At 46.2% G+C, this 9,397-nt stretch overlaps 1 protein-coding gene and 1 pseudogene across 2 annotated transcripts in view; both read right to left on the bottom strand.

The window, feature by feature from the left end:
• ATF6 (activating transcription factor 6) overlaps positions 1-9,397 on the bottom strand; it is an 85,805-nt gene that overhangs the window by 23,282 nt on the left and 53,126 nt on the right. The gene's annotated exons all lie outside the window — the stretch shown is intronic.
• On the bottom strand, positions 8,390-9,393 carry LOC102880573 (annotated as a pseudogene).

Raw genomic sequence — 9,397 nt, forward strand, 5'->3', positions numbered from 1 at the left:
ATGGCCAGTGACTCTAAGTGCGTGGGTGGGGCGGGAGCGGGGCGAGGTGTTTTGCCGTCTGACGTTTATGCTCCCTTTGCAGCCTCTCCAAGAGATCGCCATAAAGCCCACGCTACTCATTAAGCTGTTGAGGTTTGGGATCTGTATTCCTTTGGATGTCTCACCATGCCAAAACCCGTCTTTAAAAAAAGGCAAGCAAAAAAGTCCAGTTTCATCTGAACCACGGCAATAAAAGTCTTTTCCGGTGTGGGGCCTTGACAATGGTCTTAAGACAGAGAAGCACTTTTAAAATTCAAAGGAAATCCTACTGCAACAAAATAACTGATCTATAAATCCTCAGGATACAATAAGCAACACACTGGTAAAACTGGATGGTTTGATGAATACTACTTCTTGAAATTACTGAGAAAGGATCAAGACCGTATCTAAGAAAATAAACCAGCCAGTAGGTAAAACTTTCAGAACTAATTTCAGAATAATTAGTTTAGAAATCAGTGAAGTTTCAAAAAGACTAAATAAAATAATTAAATAATTATATTCTAGCACTAATTCATTAAAAGGAACAATCTGCATCTTGTATAAACATGTTTATAAAACGTTCAAATTATAGGATCGAACACAGCACTGCTATGAAATAATATTAAAAATCTCATTTATTTTCTAGGGAGAATTTTTAAATTAAACCTTTTTGAATAAATTTAAATGATTTCTGAGTTAGGAATGGAAGAGCTAAAAGGAATGAGTAATATTTCTTTCTATAATTCTCATAGCCTCTGCTTTTTTCGGTTTTGTTTTCAATTTTCAAACATTTTTAATTTTTTTAATTTTTAATTTTCTTATGGAGCTAAGATAATTAGTTTTGCATAAAACTTACAGAATGAGCATGTCTCAGGTAATGATAAGTTTCTCTGCGTGTACTTGCAAAGCAAAAAATTAGCACATACAATAAAATTAAGGTGCTGTTCTTTTAATAAACCACAATTATTTACTTGCTCTAATCAAGCTATTCTGACTTCAGTTGTTGCCAATACTCTTAATCTTCCTTTTCAAGTATGAACAGAAATTACACTTACAAATGGCGTTTTATTCTTCCTACCGTACTGTTTGGTCTTCAGACTTCTGATGACACAATATGGTATGTGGGGTTTAAATGCAACAAATATATTCGACTTATTGGCTTCTTATTGAAAATATGAGCCCTCAGCTCAGGAGGCTCGTAAAAATGGCTAAGAGGGCTTTTCCCTCCATCTGTCAATTACTTGTAAGCAGAGCAGCCACACCAGCTGTCAGATGTCTGCAGTTCTGGACGGGAGCCTGAGGAGGATCTGGAGTCAGCTGTGGAACACGCAGGTAATGGGTTCCATGATGTGCTTGTCTCACAGCAAAAACGCAGGAAAAAAGCCGAGGAAAACATTCAGTATTAGAGAAGCAGCGGAATGAGGTGGGGGTGTGCTGAGTTCACAACACTTAACTCCATTTAAACTGCGTAAGACTTACGAAATAATTTTTACCCAGAATGTTTTAAGTCTCTATATTTACTGGCAAATAAAACAGTAAAATCGAAAGGAATTCTTTCTTAAGTACTTAACAAACCATGTAGCTTTCACGTATTTAAGAAACTCATGTTCAACTTTTTAAATACAGAAACCAGGAGGGCGAGGCACTAAAGTTCATGACCACAAAGAGTCGGTTTTGAAAAACAAGTTCCAGACTCCCGCCTGCCCGGTACTGCAGACTTCTCTCTCGTAAGGCTGGGCCAGGAAGCCCCGAGGGGACGCGGTGCCCTGTGGGGTGAGGCGGTGCGGGGTGAGGCGGAGCAGGGTGAGGCGGAGCAGGGTGAGGCGGAGCAGGGTGAGGGCGGAGCATGTTTCCGCCAGGGCTTCTGCACCAGGTGCAGGCGGCCAGCCTGCAGCTGCCGCAGCGGGGCCAGGCTCCACGAAACCACTGGGACACTGAAGGAGAACTGCCAGACGCCCTTCAAAGCAGTTACGATGGCGGGGTGGCTCCATAGTGTAGCGGTCAGCACGCCTGCTTTACACGCAGAAGGTCCTGGGTTCACGCCCCAGTGGAGCCACGGGTTATGGCCAGGGGGCACCAGGCCCTAGGCCCCAGGCTCCGTGTGCACCCCACGAGCATGTGGGAGGAGACGCCCCGCCTTCAGAGATCCAGTCCTTAAGGGGAAATGGCAACATCCATAGGTAGTGGGTGGAAGTGGGGGGGGGGCACAGTTACAATAGTGGGATATGAATATGAAGAAATGTCTGTTGAGAAGCCTAAGCTGGCGTCTAACTCTGAACCAGATCTAGATGTCCCTCACCATTGTCACGAGTCCTGGGCTCACAGCCACCCTCACACTCAGCCGCAGCAAATGCCTCACTGTATGTCTTATAGGTAAAAGGAGAAACAACTTTGTTTAGTTTGATCCAAGTATGGTTTAGTTCAATTTAATTCAAAATGCTTCATAAACTTACTATATGCAGAACACCATCAGAGACAAAGAGTAAATTTAAAAACCCTCACTATCCTCAAGAAACTGACCGAGAGGACATACATGTACATGACAACAACACAAAGAGCGTGCGGGACCTCAGTGGGTGTTCCGATGCTGCCTGCTCCCGGAGGAGCCTCACGGCTGCGGGCTCTCCGCGGGCCCCGGAGCTGCACCCTCTCGTCCAAGTACGAACATCCCTGGGTGCGTGTCTCAATTTTCTTAAGATGTCAGACGTACCACCTCTGAATGGCCTGTACTGAATCATACACTACAAACCAGGTGACAAATCAATGAAAACCTTCCCTACAGTCTACTCTTAACAGAATACCCCGTCCCCAAAACACAGCAGCAGAGGAGGGTCTGGTTCAGCTTCAAGGCTCACCCCAAGCCCCGGGAGAGGCTGCCTAACACCCCGAGGATGCAGCGAGCACCTGCCCGGGTGAGCTTCCAGGGTGGAAAGAGAAAGAGGTGGAAATAAACAGGTGAAGTGAGTTGCAGGAACGCATGTTACTTAACCCGGTATGTCCGAAATGCGATCACTCGACACGTGACCCACATAAAAATGGAGATGGGCAACCTTTTCCTTCATACCGAGTCTTCAAACTCCCCTGGCGTCGTATGGCAGCACGCACACCTCAGCCAGGACTCGCGGCCAAGGTGTCCCGCAGCGCAGCGCTGGAGGGCCACCTTCGGGAAAGGGCCCTTCAGGCTTCCTGCCCCGCACACAGCTCCCGCCCCGGCGCCCCATCTTCCTTCCGCAGGCTGAGGCGGAGCCCCACAGCTCCACTTGGCCGCTCTCTGGTGCTGAACATGGGGCCGGGTGGTCAGCAGATTGTAAAGCCACGTGCTCAAAGGCCAAAAGCGAAAGCGACAGACTCTCCCGGTGTCTTCCTGGTCTACCTACCTCCAGCCGCTCGGCGCACCCCCCGCAGGAAGGCGGGGCCCGGAGGGCCTGGAGGCCTGGGCCTCCACACCGCTCAGGCGGGGCCACTGCTGTGACCAAAATGACGGCGGTTAGCACACGAATTTAGAGATTTCTGATTTCTTTACGTAATCTTTCATTAAAAATACTACAGCCCATTCTGGTTTAGAAACATTTCAACTTCTCTTAAATGTCACAGCATAAAGTAACTTTGCAGAGAGATATGTTCGGAATTCCACTACCTTGCACGTTTCTAGAAAAAGTCTTTTCACCATCATCTCGTTAACGGTAACGGGAGGCAGTGTCGCTCAGGGAAAATGGCGCTCGCCACAAGTGGAAGGCCAAGGCCTTCAGACCGCGCTTGTCACACACGAGTCGTGTGATGCGTTAGGCCTCTCTGCAAAACTGAGGCAAAATTACGCCTCTCCACATCGAAAACCCAAACTGGAAACCATGTCTGTCCTCAAGAATTTCAAACCGCCTTTCGCTTCGAAAGCAGCATCGCCTGAAGCAAATGTTACTTCCAACGTCATGTTGTAAAACTTCTTGAAAGTGAGTGTAGCTAACAATGCCAAAATAAATGGCCAAATTGTGAAAGGAACATAGTTCTGACTGTGAGTTCAGTTCCTGTTCATCAGCTCCTGCTAGCTTTTTACCAATAACTAAAAATAACGCCTGACGTTCTTTGTGAGAATTCATTACACTAAAAATGCTAACCCTGAGCCCCTGGGATCACGAAGCTTCCCTGTCAAGGTCTGCGGCCGACCTTTAGGGACCTGAAGACTTATCACGATAGAGAAAGCAAAGAAAAAACGTACGCGAACGTCCAGGCGCCTGCTATTGCCGCCGAGAAGACGAAGCGCGGCACTCTGCGCGCACGCTCTGCTCCCCGCGGATAATCCGGCGGGGGCGCACTTCCGAGCCGGCAGCACAGGGCGCCCCGGCGGAGCAGGGTGGTCCCGCACCTGTCCCTGCGACTGAGTCCTTTGTTTCTTAAAAAGGTCAGTAAGTTTTTCGAATGCCTTGATGTCAGTGGACGATGACATCTTTCGGAAATGTTTAAATGTTGACAGAGGAAGTAGGATCCTTCCCCTCCTACTCGTTCCAAAACATGTGGGCAGGAGCAGCTCATCGTGTCAGCACACGACAATGTCATTGCTTTCTTGTATAAAGAGCGATTAAAATGCTTTTTTCTTGGTGGGGGGGCGGTAAACACTAATTAACAAGTAGTTAATATTCAGTGCTAAGGCCATTACGGAGCCCCGACTGAAAAGCAGAGTAAAATCCTCATCTCGGTATCCAGACACCCTCGGTCACCCAGGCGCGTCCTCTTGGCTCCCGAATGCTCTCTGCCGCACTTCAGCCAACAGCCCTGCCTCAGACCCACTGTGCCCAGCTGGCACCAGAGCCCCAAGAACCCGGAGAAGACAGGACGAAGCAGCCCATCTGCTGCCCTCTGTCTGCGGATGTCAGACGGAATTATGATACTGGTTAAGACTGGGCTTAGATATAAATGTTTATGTTGCAATAATGTAAAAACATGTATGTATTTTTTGAAATAAATGAAACCCACATGTACATTTCAATAATTTTATTTTAGTGGGTTATGGGTGATTTCTCCATTTAATTTTTAAATTTCTGAGCACGAGATACTGCATTAACAATTAAAACGCATTTAAAATTTATCACAGTTACCTATTAACGGTTGAGGCCACTTGGTAGGAATTCTACAAAAATATGAAAACCCCAACAGACTATTAAAAATGTTGCTTTAAGCAACCAAAGAATTTATAAATACTGTAATTTTTAAAAACTCAAGGCTCTACAGCTTAAGAACTTTAAAAATCAAGCCTCTTCTGAAAATCATTCATATGGTTTAAGAAAGTATTTCAGTCAGTTCTAAAAGCCAGATCTACCAATTTCAGAGTCTTCAGCCAAATTTGAGTTAGCTTTCAGGAATTACAAAAAGAATTTAAACTAAATTCAATTCAAAAATGAGTTTTTAAAACCAATTCTTAAGAACAAAACGGCAAAACAAATACTCTCAATGCATCTGTTTTTTCAAAAGGAACAAAAAAGGGGATTTAAATACTAATAGGCAAATGATTTATACTGGATACAATGTTTTGACATCAGTTCCTAAGATAGGTTACTATAAAAGTTTTTGCAACTATCTGCAAGAAAGAGGAAAATTACAAAGGGCTTAATTTTTGCAGAAGTAGAGACTTCGTGAAAGCATTCCAGCTCCAATTTAGTTTGATATATTGTTAAAACAGAGAGAAAATGCAAATACCCAAAACCTTTAACTCCAAAGGACTTGTATACTTTCTTAGTCTAAAGCATGCCTGGGTCTTAGAGACGGTTGATTTCAATCTGGCACAGGGTTTTACAGCTTAAGAGTGAAGGGAACGAGCAGAAGATGACAGTCATCTTATGTTCGAAAGAAGTATCTTAAACCTTAGGCAATTAACTGTGGCTGAAAAACGAAGCCAGTGGGGACCCCTGACGCCGTGCATGACACACCTGCGTGCAGCTGACGGCTGCCAAACGTGACGGACTGATCAGAGCTCCTGGCACTCTTCTAACTCTTCGGGATGAGATTTAACACGAGACAGGACTCTTGAGAGGGAAGGTCACATGCGAACGGATGTCTATTAGGCAATATCTTTTTTGTTGTTTTTTTAAGGTCAGATTTTAAAGACCCAGGCTTTTCAAGATGTTCAACAAAAGAATAAACTTGTTTTACCTTGGTCTCATTTTTCAGGAGTTCACTTTGAAAATAAAGTTTCCACTAAACCAGCTTACAAATCTCCCTAATCTATATGGGTTATAAGAAACGAATATTCGTATCCATTTGAGCAAGGACAGGCCTCACTATGAGGTACATTTTCTGGCTATAACAGATAAAAATCAAAAAACAAAGGTGACAAACAGAATTGTATTTCTCCAATTAACTTGCCTCCTTCATGGAGAAATATGGTCCGTTCAATGCTTCAGGTGAGACAGAGAAGGAAAATGAAAAAGCAGAGACGCCGGGGACCACTGGGCGCGTCCTGGCGACACAGACGGCACCACGGAGCAGCCTGAGGGCTGCACGACCACAGCAGAGACAGAAAAACCACCCAGCGGTGACAGGCTATAGTTCGAACTCAGAAATATTTCTTTTTTAAAAAACATGCAAAAGAAAACAGATCTGCTTTACATCTTAAACGATTCTTGCTGTTAAGTAGGAAATGTTTTTATAGCAACTTTTAGAGTCAAGTCGTTACGATAAAGGTTCACACTTGTTTGCACCCTCAGCAACCAAAACACACCGATGAAGAGAAAAAGTCTCATTGAAAAATGCCTTCGCTCATGAAATGGGGACGTCGGGGAGGGATGATCGGGATCAGTTAGAAGGAGGAATAAAAGAATCATGTTATGACCCCATCTACAGCAAGAGCTGAAGGCAGTTTCACTGATAGCAAAGAATATATCCTCACCAAGATATGGCAGAAAGGAGCAAAGGCAGAACTATAAATGTGTTTGAGTAACAGATACTATACTGACACGTACGTGGGCACCTTGTTTCAGTCTCATATTATGTGGAAAGAAATTTCCATGGGAAAGACATTCTCATTCCTCACAAGAAATTTAATCTCTCATAATTTTCCCACAAACTCATTTTAGAAAATAACTTACTACATGAAAGTTTGCTATAAAATACATTAAAAGATTAAGGTCACACCTTATATATGCACATAGTCTCAAAAACAGTCCAAGGATTCAGGGCGCAGCTAGCTGACCTGGAAAAGACGACGCTGTCATCAGCTGTGCACAGAGCAGCCTCCCTCCCCTGCAGCTGAGCTTGGAACAACGGCGACTCGGGCAGTGGGGTCCACGCACACGGATCATTTTTAATACGTACAGTACCGTAAATGTAATCTCCTTCCTTGTGACTATCTTGATAACATTTTCTTCTTTAGCTTACTCTATTGTAAGAATACAGTACATAGCATACAAAATATGTGTTATTCAACTGTTTATGTTATTGGTAAGGCTTCTGGTCAACAGTAGGCTGTTAGCATGCGGTTTGGGGGGAGTCGAAAGTTACATGGGGATTTTCAACTGTGCAAGTGGTGGGAGCACCTAACCCTGTACTGTTCGAAAGTCTTCTGTATATAAACAGGGATCAAAAGTACCTCCCACCAACACTTTTTCCAAATCCGTATTACATTACTTCCACAAGCGATGGGAGATCCTGAGATTATACTAATATTGAGAAAAGGATTCTGAAGAAATACACTTCAGCTGGCTAAACATCTTCACCATCAGAGAAGACAATTAGGAACAAAACCATTACGGAGAAAGGATCCACCATACCGCATCGCAAGCAAGGTGACTCGGGGCAATAAGCTACCTTACGTGCAAATGAAATCTAGAAATGCTGAACCTAAAAAGTACCAACAGCACAGATCACCGTTGAGAAGACACAAGGGGTTCCCCATCAGCGAGGCAGCAAAAGCCAGGCAGGAGGTAAAATCCCACACTCACAATTTGCAGTCTTTAGATTTAAAGGATGCCCCATGTAGAGAGGGAAACTCTAATGAGGGCCTATAAGAAATATCTTAAGAGACAAAACTGGAAATGACAAAAAGGGAAATGAAAATCAATTGAGAAACAAAGCCAATGTTACATAAAGCGTGAAAGGTTTCGCGGGGGCTTAGGAGACAAATGGGTGCACAAACGGCACGTAAACGGAGCGGGAAGACGGCGCCATGGCGGCGGGGGCGGGGGCGCGGCGGGGGCGAGGGAGCCATTTCCACAGATGCCTCTCTGTTCGGACGGAGCCATGCGGGTCCGTTTCTTCGCAGCGTTTAAGCTCTATTCCTCTTTAGATGCTCGTTTTCTTATGCATCAGAGTGGGGTCAGGGTGAGGAGGGGGACGCTACCCATCTGAAAGTGAGAGTTCAGATAAGCACACTTAGGCCACCGTGAAATGTTAAAACCAAGTTTTATTTCCATCGGCTACACTGGAGGCACACAACGACCTAAACACATCTCTTTAAACTCCTTTCCTTGCAAAACCAGATGACGGTGTAAGAGGAGCGTTTACGAGGTCTGGACAAAATAACATACAGCACAATCTAAAGAAAAGCTTCATTTAACTTTCTTTTAAACTTTAGTTTTCTTTTTTGTAACCCCTGACCAACAATGTCACCAATGCGGGAGTGGTGGGACCCTTGCCAACGTCCCTCTATAAAGCTGCTTTTAAAATGGCCGCCCTTTCTCCCGGGGCAACCTGACCGCCTTCCACCAGATGGCTTGTCCCTATTCTCTCCCCGAAAGAAAGATCTAGTAAAAATGACACCAAAAGAGCACTTGGGAGGGGGTGAGCGGTAGGAAATTCTCACTAGACAGCAACCCACATTTCCAGCCGTGTGTCACCTACTGGCTGAGTCATTAACACCGCCTCCCGGCTGCAGGCCGGCGGCGGGGCGGCGGCGGGCCGGGGTGGGGGCCGGAGCGGGGGGCGGCCTCAGTACAGGTTGTCGGCGCCCGCGCTGCGCGGCGTCTTGATCTTCTCGAGGTTCTTGAGGATGACGTCGTGCAGCGTAGCGTACTGGTTGCGCACGTGCAGCAGGATCTGGCGCACGCTCAGGTACTCGTTCTCGTCCACCTCGGCCACCGTGCGGCGGTAGTCCTCCACCTGCGGGTACTTGACGATCTTGGACACCAGCTTGGCCCGGGTGTTGTAGTAGGTGGAGAAGCGGCGCAGGTAGGAGGCCGCGGTGCTCTCCACGGTCCAGAGCCGGTCGACCGTGTCCTCCTGGATGGACACCCCGAAGTTGTTGCCGTCCTCCACCTTGGGGATGAGCAGCTGCACCCACATGCGCAGGGTGCTGCACTTCTCCCGCAGCAGCTCGATCTCGGGCTTCACGCGCTCGATCAGCTCCACCAGGTGCTGGTTGCTGCGCAGCAGCGGGCCCGGGCCGCCGGGCAGC

The sequence above is a fragment of the Pteropus alecto genome, unplaced genomic scaffold (genome assembly GCF_000325575.1).
Source record: "Pteropus alecto unplaced genomic scaffold, ASM32557v1 scaffold101, whole genome shotgun sequence".
Taxonomy (NCBI): Eukaryota; Metazoa; Chordata; class Mammalia; order Chiroptera; family Pteropodidae; genus Pteropus; species Pteropus alecto.